At 40.4% G+C, this 22,681-nt stretch overlaps 1 pseudogene; it reads left to right on the top strand.

The window, feature by feature from the left end:
* Positions 1–133: 133 nt before the first annotated feature.
* Positions 134–22,681, top strand: part of LOC137049331 (zinc finger protein 850-like) — a 62,093-nt pseudogene continuing 39,545 nt past the window's right edge.

The following is a 22,681-nucleotide window of genomic DNA, read 5'->3' as shown; positions in this document are numbered from 1 at the left end:
GGCTTCTAATATTTTCAGCACATCATTGAACAACATGTATTTAAATATGAATTTCACCAATACATTAAACTCTGACATCTGTCATCTGCTTTATTATTTCTGTGCACTTCTGTGATTGTAGCCTGTTGCGTGTAAACGGGACTTTTATTTTGGTGTGACGTCATAAGGCTGCGCCGCGCTCCTGCATGTTTTGGAATTGACTGAAAAAAGGTTTGTGCTTTAGGCGTTTAGTGTTTAAAACTATAGAAATCTTTAAAGTTGTACAGGCAACTCAGATTTAAATATTATTCTTAAATGTTACATTGCATTGCTTTATCTAACACTATTAACGTCGTGTGAGCAATCAGTTCATCATGTAAACATGAGTTCAGTCTCTGGCAGTATAGTAATCTTTATTAATAAGTCGATTGAATCAATTGCTTTGGAAAATGATTCAGTCATTCAAAGCACTATTTCTATAATCATTAAATAAGAAAAAAACTATACAGTGTGTGTATAAATTGTCCCAGCTAACAATTTTAGGTTATAAGAACGTTTCCCTAACGTTCCCATTAAGTTCTAGAAACGTTTTTGAATGTTCTAGGAACGTTGAAATGTCCAGTTTGTGGAACGTTGTATTAACGTTCTCATTAGGTTCTAAGAATGTTAAATAACGTTCTTATAAGGGTGTGGAGTATGATCAAATAAAATATTCCTGTTTTCTCCTTTACTGTACTTGCTTTTGTTTATTGACATCTTATTCTTTCTTAAAAAAAGCTAAAACAACTTTTATAATTGACTTTTATATTTATATTACATTTATATTTAGTACATAATTAGTTTACTAGATTTTTCTTCTGATTGTAAAAAAAATAATATATACACGAAAATAGCATTTAAGTGTCATGAAGTTATCTCTGGATATACAAATTATGTATCTGAAGTTTGAGAAAAAAGCTGTATGACTAATTTGTAATGACTAATACTTTTTTTTAATATAGTAACGTTTTTAAAACGTTCCACTAACAATGTAAGAATAATGTTTTATAGCTAACATTTTTAGAACGTTTCTCTATAGCAAATAACGTTGGCACAACGTTCTAATAACGTTACTGCAAGAACATTTTTGATAACGTTGAGAGAACTTTCAGAGAACGTTAGCCAACGTTCTGAGAACGTTCCCTGTTAGCTGGGGTGTTCTTTTATTAGTTTGTAGGACTAGTTTTAAGTGATACTGACTGTGCTAATACTGATCTAGAGCTATTTGAGACTCCTTGAAATATTTAGTTTGGATTTATTTTTCTTTCTGTTAATTATTCTCACACAGACACACTCCTGGAGAACTTACAGATCCATGTGACACACTATTATTAAAAAGATGCCGTTGATTAAAGAGGAGACTGAATACCTGAAGATTGAAAATGTATTCAGTTTAAAATATGAAGAAACTGAGGAACAAAGAAAGAAAGAGGAGAATAAAGACCTGAAGATTGAAAATGTATTCAGTTTGAAATATGAAGAAACTGAGGAAAAAACAAAGAAAGAGGAGAATAAAGGCGTGAAGATTGAAGAAACATTCAGTATGAAAGATGAAGAAAATGTGGAGCAAACAGGTTGGTTTCATTCTCTGCTGAACTCAGTCATTTAATCTTTATTAAAATGTCCAGTGCTACAGAAATGAAGGATATTTTTGAAGAATGTCATATATGAGTGTCCTCAATCCTGCTGGTTGGAGTAAACTTGTCATTTGTGTCAATGTGGGCAGATCAGTAATATAGTTGAAATTTAAGTGTCCCCAACTGAGCAAGTGCTTGGAAAGTCATCGGTGGCAATGAACCAAAACTCCTTCAGGGGCCAGAAACAAGTGACATGGGAGGGATTGAAATAAATATAAAAGTTGGTGAAGAATATTCATTCTTATTAAATTTACTGTACCCAGGAAGGAGATGGGAAGTGTACGCCAAGTATTAAGGTCTTTTTTGGTCATTTCAACAAGAGGAGTGTAGTTTCTATAAAATAGATCATCCAGAACTGGTAATAAAGATACAGAAATATTTAAAACCATTTGTTATTTTGAAAGGTCAATCGAAGTAGAAAAAAAAAAAAACTGCCATAGATTTAGATACATTTATTTTATAAGCAGATAAGCTACTAAAATATGAGATCCAGTTTAAAAGTGCTCTAAGCGATCCTGGGTGGATTAACTTCTTGTTGACGTTCGAAGTGCTGTCAAACAAAACAAGAACAAGATAATAAAATAATAAGATAATAAATACAAGAAATTCCCATTCAACTCTGTCGAAAGCTTTTTCAGCATCAAATTATCAGAGCAGGAAGTTTGCATGCTTGAGTTGAATTTATAACATTTAAAAGTCGACGTATGTTATCTGTGCCAAATCATTATTTTATGAATCCTGTCTGATCTGGTTTAATGATAATTGCTGACACATTTTTGAACCTGCGCTAGTACTTTGACCAATATTTTGTAATCAGCGGTCAGAAGACTTATTGGCCTGTAGGAGGCGCACTCTAGAGGATCTTTAACTTTTTTGGGAATTAAAGGGTCATGAAACCTCAAAACACTTTTTTTGAGATGTAAACAGATATGTATCGGCTGCACATCATTGAAAACACTAAGGGTACTCATTAATGGTATTCATATGTGAAAATAGTTATTTTTGCATTTTTCAGAGCGATTTCTGTTTTCCGGTTTGAAAAGCTTAGTCGGAGCAACGTCACAAATGCTGACGTCGGCACGGCCTTTTCGGCCCAAGTATGGGCTGCTGGGCACATGCTGACGTCGACCACTCCGAGCGATTCTCGATATATATTCATGACATAAAGCTCATTCAGTCCAATCCCTGCGCTGTAGTATGCATACAAGATAATTTAGTTAATCTGCATGAGACAGTCACTTCTGTCAGGCTCTTCTTCCATCATTATTGTAGAGATATGGTGGGGAGGTTTTGGAAGCAGCGTACAGATATAGATTTAGCTGCCCGGTGACCGCGCGGATCTCACTGTGGTAGCCTAAACTATGCCTACATGAACCAAGAACTGCTGCTATTGGGATCGCTAATCTTAATGCACCTACTGACACTCCCCTATTTATGCAAACCATTCCCTCTTTCCACACAATACCATCCCACCTTTTCACAGTCGACCACTCCCCTTTTAACAAGCCTTTTCAAATCGAAGGTGTGAAAAAACACCGCTGCAGCAGGGGGGTTTCATGACCCTTTAAACAAAATTATGCTGTTCTTCACAATTCGGCGGCTACTGAATGATCTAATGAATTTTGGAGTGCGGGCATTAAAATATGGGAGATATCTGACCAAAACACTATAAAATTCACAAGGAAAGCCGTCAGGACCTGGAGATTTATTGGAGGGAAGAGATTGAATTGTTCTGTGACAAAGGCAAGTCTAAAAAATATCTTCTCATCCTCAGAGACGGCTGTAAGGGGAAGTCTGTCTAAGAATTGAGTGATGTCAGACCGATCTGCAGTAATTTGTGTTTGATATAATATTTCATACAAATGTTTTAACAAATTATTAATCAAACCATGATTATGTGACTCAGCCGTCTGGTGTCTTCAATGATTCAATGAAGTTTCTGATTTGTGTGATCCATATTAAAGGAACACTCCACTTTTTTTGAAAATGCTCCCTTCTGTTTGGCAGGTTGGGTCGTACAGTCCAGCTACTTGGCTTAAGAGAGCCCTACGTGGATCAGGTGTCTCAGTTCTTACTTCCTTCTTGAGAATATCTTTTCCAACTCTCATCTTTTTTTTCCTTTTGGAAAAGTTATCTGAGGTTAACATGTAGAGTTTGTCTTCATCCATTTGGAAGCCAATACCCAGGCTTTGTTGTCTTCATCCCCCATTTGATTGGAAAGAATCAAGGTGGTTTTACCTTGTTTCTTTGTCAGAACCTCTGTCTCCATTCCTTGTCTCCCACTTTGCCTTGACCGGACCCTTGGCTTGAGAAAGAAACCTCCAGCTTTCAAGATCTCTTTCACATTTGCTGTGATTTTTTTCAAGTCTATCTTGGTCATTTTGGGAGGTTAAGAGGTCATCCACATAACTGTCCTCTTCAATGACTCTGCGCTCATCCTCCAAGTGAATAAAGTTAGGCAGCCGTGCTGTTTCTCTCATTGCCAACTGAGCAATGCAACCTGCAGGTCTGTCCCCAATGTTGACTCTGGTAATGGCATATTCACTTATCTCTTCATCTGGACTGTCCCTCCAGAGGAAACTGTGAAGATGCATCTCACGCTCTTCCAGCCATACAGAGTTGCACATCTATTTGATGTCTCTTAGAGATGCTCTGATAGGGTTTAGAACATCTGGTCCTTTCAGAAGAAGATCATTCATACTCACGCCTTTGTATCACTGGCTACTATTCCATACAATACAAACTGGTGTTGTCACCGAATGAGGGTTTGGCGCCACCAGGTGGCTTACGCACCACACTGGTCCACTCCATTTGTCAGGGATTTTATTGGTGAGTATTATGGCTGCGCCTCGTTCTACCATTTCATGGATCTGGGCATGGGCGTAGATTACGCGGGGGACGTGTCCCCCTCACTTTTAATAAAATGTATTTTCGTCCCCCGCACTTTTACTGGTTCTCACCGATCCTAGTCGACCCACTCCGAGCGGGATCCGAACCGGCGTTACCTGCGCGAGCGCGGGCAAGGTAACAGGGACGCTAAAAACAGCTTTCTTTAATCTGGGTTGATAGCGCGCTTCTTGAGGTCACAGGCAATGTTAGAAACATAGAAACCAATGTGAATACATCAAGATTTAAATTCAGAGACAAAAAATAATCTATACATGACCTGTCATTTTATTCGAATCTAAATATGAGAAGGGCGCTCTCACAGAATGTCAAACGTGGATTCGTAGAAGTAATACCCTGTCACGCTGGAGCTGCAGCTGAAGGAAAACAATCGTTATGAGTAATGAATGAAACGTGACGACGACAATCAGACGATTGAGACAATATATGCTTTATGTGTGTTTTTCAAGTCATCTCAATGTAGGCTATTTATTGACAATAAAGTATAGGCTATCATATGAATAATGCAGCTTTTTTAATGTTTATTATCTTCTGCTCACCACGGCTGCATTTATGTAATCAAAAATAGTTCAAAAAGTAATATTTTGAAATATTATTACAAATTAAAACAGCTTTTTTCCTATTTGAATATATAGTAATTTATTCCTGTGATCAAAGCTGAATTTATCATCATTACTCCAGTCTTCAGTGTCACATGATCCTTCACTAATCACTCTCATATGAGGATTTCATAATCAAGAAACATTTATGATTATTATCTGTGTTGAAAACAGTTGTGCTGCTTAAAAATGTTGTGTAAACCATGATAGCCTACATGTTATTTTTCAGGATTCCTTAATGAATAGAAAGTTCAATGGACAGCATTTATTTGCGTTCATTAAATAAATTATTATCTTTTGTAATATTAAAAATATCACTTGTGATCAATTAAATGCATGTCTGATCAACAAAAGTATTAATTTCTCTCTTTTTTAATTTTACCACAAATGTTTAGATGGTTTCCAGAAAAATTAAGCATCACCATGAGCAGCACAACTGATAATAATCATAAATGTGTGTTGATCATCAGATCCTCATCTGAGAATGATTAGTGAAGGATCATGTGACACTGAAGACTGGAGTAATGATGATAAATTCAGCTTTGATCACAGGAATAAATTACACTTTACTATATATTCACATAGAGAACAGCATGGTTCACATTAGAATATATATTTATTTTTTTACATTGCATAAAATCTATGGAGTCTTAATGCACAAGTGTTTGTAGGTTAGTATATGTGGCAAGGGGGGCGTGGTTCAGCGAGGTCTGCAGCGGGAGAGAGGGCCGCGGGACGAGCGGTAAGTGAGTGGGTTGGACGCAGATTAATAACACCTGTCTCTTGTTCTAGTAATGAGCGCGGAGACGGGATAAAACACCAGCGGAACCAGAGACCGAGGAGAGAGAGAGTCAGGACGGTTGTTGCCAAACCCATACAGAGACTGAGTTGCCGGAAGCCGGAAGTGCCGACCCGGAAGTGATCGCTATTGTTTTGAGTCTGAGAGAAGCCACACTATTGAGTGTGTTTGACTATTGAGTTACAAAATAAAAGAGCAACAACCGTCTAGCCGACCCCCGTGTCCTCTTCCTTCCTCACATTCACGAACTTTGCTACACTGGTGCCGAAACCCGGGAAGGAAGTAGGACAGTGCCGCCGCCATGACAACGCCCTCCGCCTCGCCATTTGCGGATGTCATCAACTCCCTCGCGGTCCTCCACCAAGAACACCACCAGGCGTTGCTGGACCTCCGGACCGAACAGGAGCGCCGCTTCGAGGCGATCGTCCAAGGCCAGCAAGAGGACCGCGAGCGGTTCCGGAGCTGGATGGACCGGGAGGTCCGCGCCGAGGCCGCCGCACGGGCCAGCGCACCGGGTCACGTGCCCCTCCAGAAGATGGGGCCGGAAGACGACCCGGAGGCCTTCGTCGATCTATTCCAGAAAGCCGCGGAGGCCTGCGGGTGGCCCCGGGCACAGTGGCCGGTGCGCCTCATCCCCCTACTATCTGGAGAAGCCCAGGCGGCCGCGCAACAACTACCGGTCGCGAACCTCCTGGACTACGATGATCTAAAGAAGGCCATCCTTCAGCGGGTCGGCCGGACCCCGGAACAACATCGTCAGCGTTTTCGGTCCCTGGAGTGCGGTGAGTCCGGTCGACCCTTCGCGTTGGCCCAACAGCTCCGGGACGAGTGCCGCAGATGGCTTCTGGCCGGCGGCAGCGACGTGGACCATGTTGTCGATCTGGTGGTACTGGAGCAGTTTATCACTCGGCTCCCCAGGAAGAGTGTTGCGGACGCACTGTTTCGTTTAATCTCCCGGGTGGGGATTCCGAAGGAAATCCTCACTGATCAAGGCACGGCGTTTATGTCACGCACGTTAAGCGAATTGTACGGATTATTGGGCATTAAATCCATTCGAACCAGCGTCTATCACCCACAAACAGACGGCTTGGTCGAACGATTTAATCGCACTCTTAAATCCATGATCCGTAAATTCGTACAGGAAGACGCCAAAAATTGGGATCGGTGGTTAGAACCCCTCTTATTTGCTGTGCGCGAGGTCCCGCAAGCCTCCACGGGGTTTTCCCCCTTCGAGCTTCTCTACGGTCGGCAGCCACGGGGGGTGCTGGACGTCCTACGAGAAACTTGGGAGGAGGGGCCTTCGTTGGCCAAAAACGAAATTCAGTACGTCATGGACTTGCGAACAAAACTCCACACATTGGGGCGGCTATCTAGGGAGAATTTGTTGCAAGCCCAGGACCGCCAGAGCCGGTCATATAACAGGGGTACTAAACTACGCAAATTCACACCGGGAGAGAAAGTGCTCGTTCTACTCCCAACGTCGAGCTCAAAATTAATGTCAAAGTGGCAGGGGCCGTTTGAGGTCGCACGGCAGATAGGAGAGCTCGATTATGAAGTGATACGATCCGATAGGAACGGGGCACGTCAAATATACCACCTCAATCTGCTAAAAAAATGGAATGAGGTGGAATCGGTGTTGTTGGCAACGGTGATCGGGGGAGAGGATGATCTCGGGCCAGAGGCGAGCATTAAAGCACAATCAGTCGCGTTGGCCCCTGGGGGAGATCACCTCTCACCGTTACAACTCGCTGATTTATCGAAATTGCAGGCGGAATTCGCTGACGTGTTCTCGCCCCTACCGGGACGTACCGACTTGATTCAGCACCATATCGAGACCGAGCCGGGCGTGGTAGTTCGCAGCCGGCCGTATCGCTTGCCTGAGCACAAGAAAAAAGTAGTTCAGGACGAATTAGGCGCAATGCTCGACATGGGAGTAATCGAGGAGTCCAACAGTGACTGGGCGAGCCCGATAGTTTTGGTCCCCAAGACAGACGGCTCGGTCAGGTTCTGTGTGGACTACCGCAAGGTGAACGCTGTGTCGAAGTTCGACGCGTATCCAATGCCGCGGGTTGACGAGTTGCTTGATCGGTTAGGCACGGCTCGATTTTATTCGACACTGGACTTAACAAAGGGCTATTGGCAGATCCCCTTGTCTCCATTGTCCAAAGAAAAAACAGCTTTCACCACGCCGTTTGGATTACACCAATTTGTCACGCTTCCTTTCGGCTTGTTCGGGGCGCCCGCAACCTTCCAGCGACTCATGGATAGGATTTTGCGTCCCCATGCTGCATATGCTGCTGCGTACCTGGATGACATAGTGATTTATAGTCACGATTGGCAGCGGCATATGCAGCATGTGAGGGCGGTCCTGAGGTCGCTGAGGAGAGCGGGGCTCACGGCCAATCCGAAGAAGTGTGCGATTGGGCGGGTGGAAGTAAGGTATCTGGGCTTCCACTTGGGTCATGGGCAGGTGCGTCCCCAAATTGATAAGACTGCCGCAATTGCAACCTGTCCGAGGCCCAAGACCAAAAAGGAGGTAAGACAGTTCTTGGGGCTGGCGGGATATTATAGACGGTTTATACCAAATTATTCGGACCTCACCAGCCCTTTGACTGATCTTACTAGAAAGGGGCTACCAGATACGGTCCAGTGGACGGAGCCGTGTCAACAGGCTTTTACCCAAGTAAAGGCTGCTCTATGTGGCGGGCCGCTCTTACACTCCCCTGACTTTTCTCTCCCTTTCTTGTTGCAGACTGACGCGTCGGACAGGGGGCTGGGCGCAGTCCTGGCCCAGGAGGTGGAGGGGGGAGAGCGGCCGGTGCTGTACATTAGCCGTAAGCTCTCCAAGAGGGAAGCTAAGTACAGCACCATAGAAAAGGAGTGTTTGGCCATCAGATGGGCCGTTCTCACTCTCCGCTATTACCTCCTGGGGCGGGAGTTCACTCTCTGTTCGGACCACGCTCCTCTCCAATGGCTCCACCGCATGAAGGATACCAACGCGCGGATCACCCGTTGGTATCTGGCTCTTCAGCCGTTTAAGTTCAAGGTGGTCCACAGGCCGGGTGCTCAGATGGCTGTGGCCGATTTCCTCTCCAGAAATGGGGGGGGGGGGGGGGCTGCAGGCCGGACGGCTCCCCGGCCTGAGTCGGGCGGTGGGGGTATGTGGCAAGGGGGGCGTGGTTCAGCGAGGTCTGCAGCGGGAGAGAGGGCCGCGGGACGAGCGGTAAGTGAGTGGGTTGGACGCAGATTAATAACACCTGTCTCTTGTTCTAGTAATGAGCGCGGAGACGGGATAAAACACCAGCGGAACCAGAGACCGAGGAGAGAGAGAGTCAGGACGGTTGTTGCCAAACCCATACAGAGACTGAGTTGCCGGAAGCCGGAAGTGCCGACCCGGAAGTGATCGCTATTGTTTTGAGTCTGAGAGAAGCCACACTATTGAGTGTGTTTGACTATTGAGTTACAAAATAAAAGAGCAACAACCGTCTAGCCGACCCCCGTGTCCTCTTCCTTCCTCACATTCACGAACTTTGCTACAGTATATAAACCAATCATAAAATTGGCACAAAAATAGGAGAATAATATTATAGATATTAATTGGTGGTTATTGTTCAGCAGTGTATTTGATATCTTGCCCAATTAAAAGCAAGAGATGCGATAAATTATATTGGTCCAAAAAAAAAAAAAATCATTTCTGTCCCCCTCACTTCTGAAAAGATGGCTACGCCCCTGGATCTGGGTAGCATATGCAACTTTCCAATCTGGCTCTCTGCTTAGTTGGTTTTCCATCCTTAAAGGCCCACTGAAGTGCCTTGAAACGCGCCACATTATTTAATGTGTTGACGTAATTTCCCCTGAAACTGCTTCAGCTCTTAGCAGCTCCTCCCCTTTTTTGAAACAGCGTTTCTTAAATATACCGTTTGATTAGAGCGCAAGAGCGGACCTTTCTCTGTTTGGTAAAGCCAGTTTCCTCTAACACTGTTCACCATCATAATCTCCTTCATATCGCTTTGAAATGCAGAATTCAAATGGGTCGATATGTTTTGTTGTCAGCGCCGACTCGCGCATATGATCTGCGCTGCGCTCTCGTGTTTGTGGTCTAAATTTAGACCAGAGCTGTTGGGGTGTGAGAGCGACTGTGGTGCGTGAAACTAACATGAAAACAGACTTTATTGGCCTCAAATGAAAGCATATTTACACTGAATGGTTTACTATCATATATACTGTGTGCTGTGCCTTTCACCATGTAGAAATTAGTAGATGTGTGTTAACAACAGACCGATTTCAGCCTTAGCTTCGGCAGTGTAGGGGGCGGGCTTTAGATTCTAGAGAGCATTTTGATTGGACAGAAGATTTGACGAGAAAGTGAAGTCTGCGATGATGTCACCAAAATCTGAGAATCGTTTTAACGGAAGTGAGAGACTGTACATTTTGAATGATTATATCTCCTAAATGCAAATTTTGTCATAGTTTTGGAACATACCAGCTTATTGATAACTTTAAGGCTAACACAGTCATACTAAAAGCTAAAAAAGTTTGATTTCAGTGGACCTTTAAGAAACAAGCCTGGACTGCAACTTTGTTGTTTGGGAGAGATGCTAGATCTACCATCCAAGGATACTATGCATCCCAATGTGGAGCTGGTGGGTGATCATCCCCCTTCCTGTAGGTGAGGTCCCCTCTAATGACCTCAAGCTTTCTCTCCTCTGCCAGGGTCATTTCTTTTTACTCCTGGTGGACAGTTTCCACATCGGCACCCTCCACATCTTGGCTCACAAACAGCCCTGATGCTGTCCCAGTGCCACCATTCAAAGAACTCATGGTTACTAGCAGCTGTAAATTTGGTCTGAGTCACATCCTCCTGCTCTAGCCGGGCTGTGTCAGTTTTTGGACTTGTGATCTCTTGATATTTGACAGCTGCTGTCCTCATGGAGCGAGCAAAGTGTGTTTTGGACTCATGCTGCAACCTCCACATCTTCAAACAAGTCAGGATATGTTCCACATACTGTTTTCCCCAAAGGACCCTCCCACAAGACGAGGTCTCTGATGATTTTTACCCGCTGGGGAGCGAGTCGTCCCTCTCTGTGGCTAATGAGAAATTCAACCTCTTCTGGTCTTTCCAATTCTTTAAGTTTGACTTCTGGGAAGAAATTTCTCAACTTTTCAGGTTCAATTACTTGATGCACTCTGGCTATTTCATCCAAGCCATAGCAGACCATTTCATGAGCCCTCTCTGTTCATTTAGGAGTCTGTCCTTGAGAAGATACCTTTGTTTGTTCACCACCATGGTCATTCCACCAACCCCATTGACAACTAAAGTTATCTTCCAGCAGCCTTGTGGGTCTGCAAAATCTGCTGCTGGCTGTGATTTATAAAGGGATTTTTGCGCAGGTTCTGGCGTATGCATGGTTTTATAAATCAGACATTTTTTGTGTGTACGCAAAATCTAGCTTTTGTACGTACGTACACTTTTAGGATAAAATCTATGCAAAGTTTAATTAAATGAGACCCCAGATCCTGCTGGTCCTGTGCTCACCTTAAATCATATCCAAATAAACCGGAGTGTGATCCGATAAGGCAATTGAACCAATTTGGCTGGAAGATACGGCATGAAGGCAGCGAGCAGGAATCAGGATGTAGGGCTGTAACGATATGCGATATGAAATCGAAATCGCAATACGCAGGTCCACGAACCTGTATCGCGATGTGAGAAGGCAGAATCGCGACACACCCCTTCCAACTCCCAGAATTATCCTTCCTGTCCAGGTACAACTTTTAAGTCAGCAGTATGGCAACATTTCAGCTACCCGGTGGAGAACAAGGATGGCAATCGTGTAGTTGACAAGACCCACACAATTTGCCGTAAGTGTTTCAAGAAGCTTCCCCAACCGGCTGGCAATGTGGTGTGAGCGTGGCGTTTCTGTTGCGTGTCATCCGCGGGGCGGCTGCGTGGCGTTTTCTCTTTCTTTGCACACCAGAAGCGTGTCTGACGAGGGGCGCTTCTGTTGGTATTGATGTCCAGGAGGCCCTATACGTCATGTTAAATATATATTGCCTATTGGTACCGCAAAGAAAACGTCGGCAGTAGCCTATTGACCATACAGATATCTGGTATTGACGGCAAAATAGGCTACAGAATACTGTACAGAATAAAACTGTTTTGTCCCCCCCATATCGAGGTTTGTATCGTACCGTGGGTCAAAAATCGTGATACGAACCGAATCGTGGGTTTGGTGTATCGTTACAGCCCTAGTAATTAGAGTAAAAAGTGTACTCTTTGCTGCCATCATTAAAGGTGTCATGAACTGGCTTTTTTTTTAAAAAAATGTATACTGTTGTCTGAGGTCAACTAATGATGTTTGTGTGGTTTTAATTATTAATTAAAATTAATGGTTTTAAAATTTAATTAATAGGCTATTTTCTACACTGGTTTTGATGCTCTCTTCTGAACGCTGGGTTTTGATCGGCGTGCGGCACTGGAGACTTGGAAGTTAACGGCCATAGCTAGGATTGGATAATATTTTCATATTTACAGGGTTTCCACGGGGTCTTAAAAAGTCATACATTTAACAATAAAAATTTTAGGCCATAAAAAGTCATAAAAACGCCCGGATTTTCCATACAAGGTCATAAAAACATAAAAACAAATGCAACTCCTAAAAAGTCTTAAATTCGCTGAACCATTGCGTTCTAAGTCTTAAATAATGTTAAACAGGTCTTAATTTTCCTACGTCCATGTAACACTACTTCATTGAAATGCTCCCGCAGCGCGCGTGTTTATTCCGTGGTGTTGTAGTTCTTTATTTCGCTATTCCAACTATTGTTCGCTGTATTGCGGCGTCGACTCGCGGTGTCGACTCTTTTGCTGTGTCCGAAATCGCTCATGTTTACTGAATCTCTCATCCAAAGGCAAATTGCATGGCATTTGATTGCACTATAAGCAATGAGTAAATGAAATGAAGCGAGAAAATACACTGACGTACACTAAAAGAAATATGGGCTGTAACGAGTCTTTCCGGAAAAAACCGAGCGCCTGGAGGCGTATCGTGTGGGCGGAGCTAATGAATGACGAGCGCGCAAAGCGGTGACGTCCTCAAGCCTGGAGAAACTCATGGCTATCGATCTCAGCTAATAGATATATGATCCAGAATCATTCGGAGGCTGAAATAAATTGAACAGGAGAAACAGCAACAGCAGGACGTCCGTCTCTGTGGTATGTACTGTATTTAGTGTCCTGTCAACATTTATGTGTCTTTACTCGCAGTTTATGAGGACATGATTCGGTTTATGGACAATTGTATGCGACTAAACCTTAGCAGTAGCAAGCAAAACGGTTTTGCACGTCAGACTAGTAATATATAACCTTATACAACAATGGGGTCCATTAGCGCATTTGAATGACGAAGCACGCGATCGTGTCGTTTACTGATGTTTACTCACGTGTAGACGTGCCGATTTTCGATAATGCGATTTATCACGATAATGAATATGCATGATATTGTTATCGTGGGCACTTTAAAATATCGTAAATAATAATTTATTAACAATTAATATTTTTTTTATAATGCACTCAAGAATACTTTCCCCATCAACCGTATAAATGCTCAACACCGCTGTTCTGCATCAAATGGACGCGCTCAGATGTAAACAAGCCCAACGTGCGTTTGCACATGATGAATGGGTGACTGCTGAAGTTCCGCTCAGTGACAGCAGAGGGCGCTGATGAACTGCAGAATGCAGCTGTTACCCCGGAAACCCCGCAAACAAAAGCATCCGCGCTAGTGAAGGAGTTTTTAAAACAGCCATTCGTTTTTTGTAATCTCAATGTACATCACAGCACCAAATACTTAATACTTAAAGACTTAATAGCCTCTTTATTTTTAAGCTTAAACATTTTTATGTTTTAATCTGGACTACAACATGCCCTAATAATTAGAACTGTTCTAATTATTTGTTATTGTTCAGTAAAGCTTTGAGAGATATGAATGAATGAATGAATGAAATTATTTTATTTCGAGCAACATATAAAGACACATAACAAAGGCCATAAAGAAGCATTTTGATAAGTCAGTACAACAAGTGAAATTCATCATACTTATGACGTCACAATTCCAACTGTTGCTCGAAAAGGAGTGGGTAGAAGAAAACTTATTTAAACCCACCCCGATTACAATTAAACAGGAAAAACAACAAAAACAAAAAAGCTTCCTTAATTATTGACATTCTTCAACATTCAATTACAATTCAATATATATTCATATAAAGAAAAAAAAATAAACATTAAACAAAAATCCCCCCCCAAAAACAAAGCAAGAAAAAACAGAACAAACTAAAATAATTACACAACAATCCTTAGATACACACCATATATTCCTGCCAGCGGCAATTCTGATAAATTTACTAATGATAATCAGAATACATACCAGGTAAGATAACAGACTGTGAATACATAATCTATACTAATTTAATAATACCAACAATGGTAATCCGAATACCTAAAGGTAAAATAACACAGATTCTATATAACAATCCACACAATTAAACCGCACACTCCTTATAATGAGATAAGACCTTCTGTTTATACAGTGCTTTAAATTGGCGAATGCTTTTACATTGTTTATGTTCAAGCCCCAGACTATTCCATAACTTAACTCCACATACAGACACACAGAAACTTCTCCTGGTGGTTCTGATAACTGGTATTAAAAAGTTGCCATATGCCCTCAAACTATATAACTGCTCTCTCTGTGTGAATAACTTTTGTATGTTAGCAGGTAATAAGTTGTAAAATGCTTTAAATAAAAATTGTACTGTATTAAATTTAACTAGGTCATATATTTTTAATAATTTTGATTTAAGAAAAAGTGGATTCGTGTGTTCAAGGTATTCAGCCTTGTGTATGGTACGTATAGCCCTTTTTTGTAAGATAAATAGTGATTGTATTAAATTAGTATAATTATTTCCCCATACTTCCACACAGTAAGTTAAGTATGGTAGAATCAAGGAACAGTACAAGGTACGTAGTGTAATCTCATCAAGGACCAGTTTGGCTTTATTTATAATTGCCAGACTTTTGGAGACTTTAGATTTTATGTGTCTTATGTGAGTTTTCCAAGTTAGTTTATTGTCTATTATGACTCCTAGAAATTTTATTTCAGAAACATTTTCAATTTGTATCCCATCAATCTCAATCATCTTATCCATGCTTGTCTTATAATTACCAAATAATATAGCTTTAGTTTTATCTAAGTTTAAGGATAATTTATTACTATCCATCCATTTTTTTATATTCCTTAGTTCCGTATTTACCACATTGATAACCTTATCATAATTGTCATCACAATAGAAAATGTTCGTATCGTCTGCAAACAAAACACACTTAAGTAGTTTCGAAACATTAAATATATCATTGATGTACAAATTGAATAATTTGGGGCCCAATACTGACCCTTGAGGGACACCACAAGAAATTACACGACAATCAGATGAGGACTCCCCCATCTGCACATATTGCAATCTGTCACTCAAATAACTTTTTACCCAGTTACCAGCCACCCCACGTATCCCATACCTTTCAAGTTTCTTAAGTAATATTGCATGATTGATCGTGTCAAAGGCTTTTTTCAAGTCAATAAATATTCCAATGGTACATTTTTTATTATCCAATGCATTTGATATTTCTTCTGTTGCATCAATTATAGCCATCGATGTAGATCTTTTGCTTCTGAATCCATATTGACTTTCATTAAGTAGATTATGTTTATCAACAAATTTATCTAATCTAGTATTAAATATTTTTTCTAAAATTTTAGAAAATTGAGGAAGCAATGAAATTGGCCTATAATTGGTAAAAGTGTGTTTATTGCCATTTTTGAACAGCGGAATAACTTTTGCAATTTTCATTTTCTTAGGAACACAACCATTTAAAAGTGAGAGATTACAGATGTGTGTTAGAGGTGTTTTGATGTTAATTATAACTTTTTTTAGTATTGCCATATTGATGGAATAACAGTCCATAGAGAAGTTATTTTTGGACTTTTGGACAATATCCATTACTTCTTCCTCACTAACTGCTGAAAGGAAGATGGTGTTTAAATTGTTCTCAATCTTATCAATATTGTACTCAACATCAGGGATTCTTTCTGCCAAGTCACGGCCAATGTTTACGAAAAAATTATTAAAGCTATTAACTACCCTGTTCTTATTACGATATTCACCATCTGCGTCAACAAAATATTCTGGGTAAGTTTTTTTTTTGCAATCTTTTTTGAGAATACTATTTAATACCGCCCAAGTTCCTTTTATATTAGATTTATTATCAATCAATAGTTTCTTATAATACAATTTCTTAGCTATTCTTATTATATCAGTTAACTTATTTTTATACAACTTATATCTATTCTCCGCTTCTTTGGTTTTAAGCTTAATAAAAGATTTATAGAGATTATTTTTCTTTTTACATGCATTTTGTAGACCTTTAGTCATCCATGGGCATTTGAAATATTTATTGTGTTTACTATAAACTGAAATGGGACAAAACTTATCATATAAATATGTAAATGTTTCTAAAAAGATATTAAAGGCTCTATCTGTGTCGGTCTCCCCAAGAACACAATTCCAGTCTTGTACTCTCAGAGCATCATTAAATGCATTAATAGCTTCTTGAGTTTGTAATCTTTTACAGCTTACATTACAGATTTCTTGAGTTTTAGAAACATTACAGTCATATGCAACAAAAACAGGTAAGTGGTCTGTAACATCACAAATAAGCAAACCATTAAATATGTTATTTGTCAAATTATTAGTAAAGATATTATCAATTAAGGTAGCACTCTGGGATGTAATTCTACTAGGTTTACTAGATACGACTTCATTAGTTAACATGTTAATTCATTTTTACCAAACTGACAATGAAAAATACTTATAAAGAATTAATTATTCTAAGTAATATTAATTTCTTAGTTACTGTTTAATAACATTAAAATCAAAATAACATTTTTAATGGACCTAAGATAAAACTAACAATGATCAGTATTTCTTAACTAACATTACCAAAAACATTATACTTTCTGTACCAAATTGCTCAGTCTTAGTTAATGCATTAAATAATGAGACCTTATTGTAATTTCTTACCTGTTGTTCTTTATTGCCTAATTCTTTTGCACTTTAATCTGTTTGAAAATTGTACTTTTACAGCTCTGAAAAAAATCAAGAGACCACTTAACATTGATTTCTCTTAATTTTTTTTCCAGAGCTGTATATATTTTTGGTGCATTATTGTATTTAAACATTCAGTTATGCTAAAATAGTTCTTAAAGCTGTTATGCTATGGCAACACTTTTTTTTGCAACTTATTTCAATATCGTGATAATACCGTATATCGTGATAAAACGTCAGCAATTAATCGCAACATGAAAAATTGATATCGGCACATGCCTACTCACGTGATGATAGCCAACAGCACAGACATTTGAAGCAGTTTTACTCACCGGCTGCTTCCAAAGCAGGACCGAACCTTTATCGCTGAGACCGCTCCGTCAAAAACACACTTCTTTGGTATGATTTGGTTAAGTCCTGACAGCAGTGAACGGTGGAGATCCACTTTGCGACGCGACTGAAGTGATGTTGTGAAGCTTCCCGTCATTTCTGCGTTCAAATCGGTTCAAATGCAGCGCTGCCTTCCCGGAATGCTGTGCTGAAGCGTTGAAGTCGCTCGACGTCACCCATAGGAATAAAGTGGAGCGCGGCGCGGACTATAACGACGACTGGATCTGCACCTGAGAGAGTATTTATGGGCATGCATTTCCTCTCTCGCTCTAGTCACGCACGCGTGCGCGCACCCTACCGGGAGAAGAGCCCGTACGGCCCATACAAGGACCTTCCGCTCTATTAACGTCAAGCCGAGCCATACTCAAAAAAACTCTCCGAAACTTGTAAGAAACCGGAAGTTTCAGTATTTTTAACACAGAAATACTCCATCAAATGTCCAACATTAGTTTTTGAAACTTTGTCTATGTTTAGGATGGGAATCCAAGTCTTTAAAGGTGTAAAAAGCTCAGTATGCATGAAACAGCATTTCCCCCCCCTTTAAACTAACCATAAATCATTAAAAAAAACTTGCATCAATAAGCGTGCATTTTATGTAAAGTATCTTTAACTCACATTTTAAGACAATGATCATGTGTGTTTAGAACCATCACTCGACAACAGCTTTTTTTTGTGAGTAAAATTATGTATTGGCAACAGATTACAGATTGATAGACACATTAATAGCCAAGTCATCGCTAAATTGGACTAGTTTAGACAGAAACGCTAAAATTGTGCGGTTTTAATAAGGAAATTTTAAGAATGTGCCGGGGGGAAATAATTTAAGTGTGTAACAACTGGAATTATAACCCTGTTTTGATGTAAAGAAAATGGAGTCAAGGAGCCGATTCCATAGTCTCATACAGCGAGAGTCGGGAATAGGAGTCGACTCGAACACCCCTACGATGTACTGTGTCTAATTTGAACACATCTTCCTTCCGGGTCACTGAGTTGATGCTCTAAAATAAAAGAGAAATGTTTATTGATTAAAATGATTGTGCCCCTCTTTCTTGTGTTTGTTTTACAAGATGAGAAAAATATTTGCCCTCCCAGTCTCGCTTTAATTTCAAGTGTTCCGAGTCAGATAAATGTGTTTCTTGAAGCATAGCAATAGTAGTCCCCTGCTTTTTAAGATAAGTTGTTTTTGCCCCTCTTAATCGAATGTCCAAGCCCTTTCACATTCCATGGAATAAACCTAGCCAAATTATATGTTGTCATCAAATGGAAAAAGATTTAAAAAATTAAAAAAACTATAAAAAAAACGGTACATTTAGAGCTGATGCATGTCTGAGACAGAAGTAAAACCGACGAAAAAGATATTTGCATTATAACACACAGAACAGAACATAGTGAAAAACAAACCATTTTAATTTATAAATTGTTAGGTTATATAAAAACTGAAATACCGTCAAATCACCAAAATCTTGCAAAAAAAACCCTAGTCTAACCGCCCAGCACTACTCCATTTTTTACCAAACACATCTGCAAAATTCAACCCAACCCCCAAATTTATCCCTAAGTCTTTAGGATTGCTTGAAAATTAAAGGCAGGCGTCTTTCATTTAACACTTAACTGCAAGACAGTGGCCCTCCTGGACCAAAGCTGCCCATCCCTGGTGTCTAGGGAAGGATGGGTTATGTATTATACTACTGTATACCCTGCTATTGATGCTTTAAATGTCTAAATTTGTCTAAATGTAGGCAAATGTCTAAATGCCTAAATTATGTTATGTCTTTTTTTTGCCCTAGATCTAATGGCATTGAAACAGGCAAGTCATGAACTTAATGAAAGTGAAGAAGAGAAAGACCATAATGATAAACATCATGATTCCATGACTGGAGAAAGATCGACACAGGCCAAAAAGACTTCCTTGCAAACGAGAGCTCAAAAGACAGGAACTAAAAGTTATTTAACCTGTCAACAGTGTGGAAAGAGTTGCAGAAATAAAGGAGATCTTAACATCCACATGAGAGTTCACACTGGAGAGAAGCCTTACACCTGCCAACAGTGTGGTAAGAGTTTCAGACTTAAAGAAACCCTTAAAGTCCACATGAGAGTTCACACTGGAGAGAAACATTTTACCTGCAAACAGTGTGGCAAGAGTTTCAGACGTAAAGTAAACCTCAACAGTCACATTAGAGTTCACGATGGAGAGAAGCCGTTCAACTGCCAACAGTGTGGAAAGAGTTTCAGACATGAAAGAAACCTTGACAGGCACATGAAAATTCACACTGGAGAGAAGCCTTTCAACTGTCAACAGTGTGGAAAGATTTTCAATCGAAAAGAAAGCCTTAAAATTCACATGAGAGTTCACACTGGAGAGAAGCCTTACACCTGCCAACAGTGTGGAATGAGTTTCAGTGTAAAAGGACACCTTAAAGGCCACATGAAAATTCACACTGAAGAGAAGCCTTACAACTGCCAACAGTGTGGAAAGAGTTGCAGAAATAAAGGAGATCTTAACATCCACATGAGAATTCACACTGGAGAGAAGCCTTTCAACTGCCTGCAGTGTGGAAAGATTTTCACTCGAAAAGAAAGCCTTAAAATTCACATGAGAATTCACACTGGAGAGAAGCCTTACATCTGCCAACAATGTGGAATGAGTTTCAGTGAAAAAGGACACCTTAAACGCCATATGAGTATTCACACTGGAGAGAAGCCGTTCACCTGCCAACAGTGTGGAAAGAGTTGCAGAAATAAAGGAGGTCTTAACGTCCACATGAGAATTCACACAGGAGAGAAGCCTTACACCTGCCAACAGTGCGGAAAGAGTATCACTCGAAAAGAAAGCCTTAAAATTCACATGAGAGTTCACACTGAAGAGAAACCTTACATCTGCCAACATTGTGGAAAGAGTTGCAGAAATCAAGGAAACCTTAAAGTCCACATGAGAATTCACTCTGAAGAGAAGCCTTACACCTGCCAACAGTGTGGAAAGAGTTTCAGAAATAAAGTAAACCTCAACAGTCACATGAGAGTTCACACTGGAGATAAGCCTTACATCTGCCAACAGTGTGGAATGAATTTCAGTGAAAAAGGAAACCTTAAAGTCCACATGAGAATTCACAGTGGAGAGAAACCGTACACCTGCCAACAGTGTGGAAAGAGTTTCAGACGTAAATTAAACCTCAACAGTCACATTAGAGTTCACACTGGAGAGAAGCCTTTCAAGTGCCAACAGTGTGGAAAGAGTTTCAGATATGAAAGAAACCTTCACAGGCACATGAGAATTCACACTGGAGAGAAGCCTTAAATCTGCCAACAGTGTGGAAAGAGTTTCAGTGAAAAAGGATACCTTAAAGGCTACATGGGAATTCACATTGGAGAGAGCTCATTCAAGAAATCCTTGACAGGCACATGAGAGTTCACACCAGAAAGAAGCCTCACACTTGGACTCTGTGTGGGAATAGCTTCACTTGGAAAGTAAGCCTTAAAGGACACATGAATATTCACACTTGTAGCGTCTGGACTCTCTCTTCAGGATCAAAGATGAATCAATTCTGACATTTATGGTGGATAGCTTTTAGCCGCATATAAATTAGGGTCCCGATGCCGAAGAGTCTTGGGAACACCGTCTACGGTTTTGTGACCTAGCCGAAGTTGAACAGGCAGCATCTTTGGAGGACTGAGACAATTTCAATCAGATTGAATGGTTCCATGACCCCCTCCCCTCAGACAGAGTGGGGCCTGAGAGACTTTCCAACACACACACACTTTCTTTATGTAGCCTTCAATTTAACTGCTCCAGATTGTATATATATCTGTGTGTATGTATGCTCCCTATGTCATGCCAACATAGTCATGATGTATGAACAATGTAAGTTAATTTCAAATGCTTGTATTCTTGTGTAAGAATGTATCTCTGCTTTAATATCTCTCAGCCATAACATGTTTGATATCTAAATATTCCTCTCTCTTTGTCTTTCAATCATTGATGCACAGAATAAGATTATGAAATGTATCATTAGTACGACACCTGATAACATATGCAAAGTGGATCGTAAACAGAGACATAATTTTTCCTGCTCAGAATTCACCCTCTGGATTGGTCAAGTTAATCCAGGAGAGGTGTGGATTAGTTGTCTTAAAAGATTCTGGAGATGTTTCGTTGGTCACTTTTTCTAATCTTCCTCTGACCTTTTCTCCCGTCCTCTGAACCCGGCTCGCCCCTTGCCACGTGGCTTCAACCCTGGCTTGGCGGTGCAGTCACATTGGTTGTTTCCAGTCGCATGCTCCGCTACTCGGTCCTCGGACAAAGGAGGACAGACACAGAGCGCCATCTCAACGGTCAAAGGAATTACTCAACTTCGAAGATGACCTTCCTCTCCCTTTGGCAACATTCGCTCTTAAACTACCTTCAAACTTCCCATGGGTCAGAGACACGGTCACTTGGGAGAACTGAGAGCGAGCGCTCCAGCTCACAGAACACTCTGAGAGGACTCGCACGCATTCTTTTATACCCAACACAAAGCAACCCATGCAACAATAAATTCCATCGAAATTTAGATGTGTTTTAAGACTAGTACCCCTGTTTACCCAGATAGCAGACAAACACTGAATCAGCGTTGAATCAATGTTAATGCATCAACTAAAATATCATTGAATCAATGTTGAGATTTAATATTGATTTTTCATCAGGTTTGCACTGTGAAATAATGTTATTTCAACGATGAAAAATAGATCATGATGGGCTTAAAATCAATAGTTTTTCAACTAAAATTAAACCACTTATGTAACAGTGAATCAATGTTAATGCATTAATCAAAATATCCATGAATCAATATTGAAATATAACCTTGATTTTTCATCAGGTTTGCACCGTGACTGTTATTTCAACAATGAAAAATAGATCAATCTTGCTTTATCTACAGCAGGATTCTATGCCAGTTAATTTGTCTCTTTATTTTATTCGGCTGCAATCGATATCATTTTGCATTAAATAATCACTCAAAGTAAACACCATCCTTCAGTTTACAAGCAAATGTATTTATTTAAGCCCCACAGTTATAAAAGAAAATCTCCCATTGACTTGAAACAATTACATCTGAATGTATAACAAATGAGAAGAGCCTGGAAAAACATGACAACTTGCATCTGCAAAATGGCAGTAAATACAAATGTAAACTTGCCAA

Source organism: Pseudorasbora parva, chromosome 2 (genome assembly GCF_024679245.1).
Source record: "Pseudorasbora parva isolate DD20220531a chromosome 2, ASM2467924v1, whole genome shotgun sequence".
NCBI lineage: Eukaryota > Metazoa > Chordata > Actinopteri > Cypriniformes > Gobionidae > Pseudorasbora > Pseudorasbora parva.
Note: the sequence above shows the minus strand (reverse complement) of the source record. Positions and strands in the feature narration are given on the sequence as shown.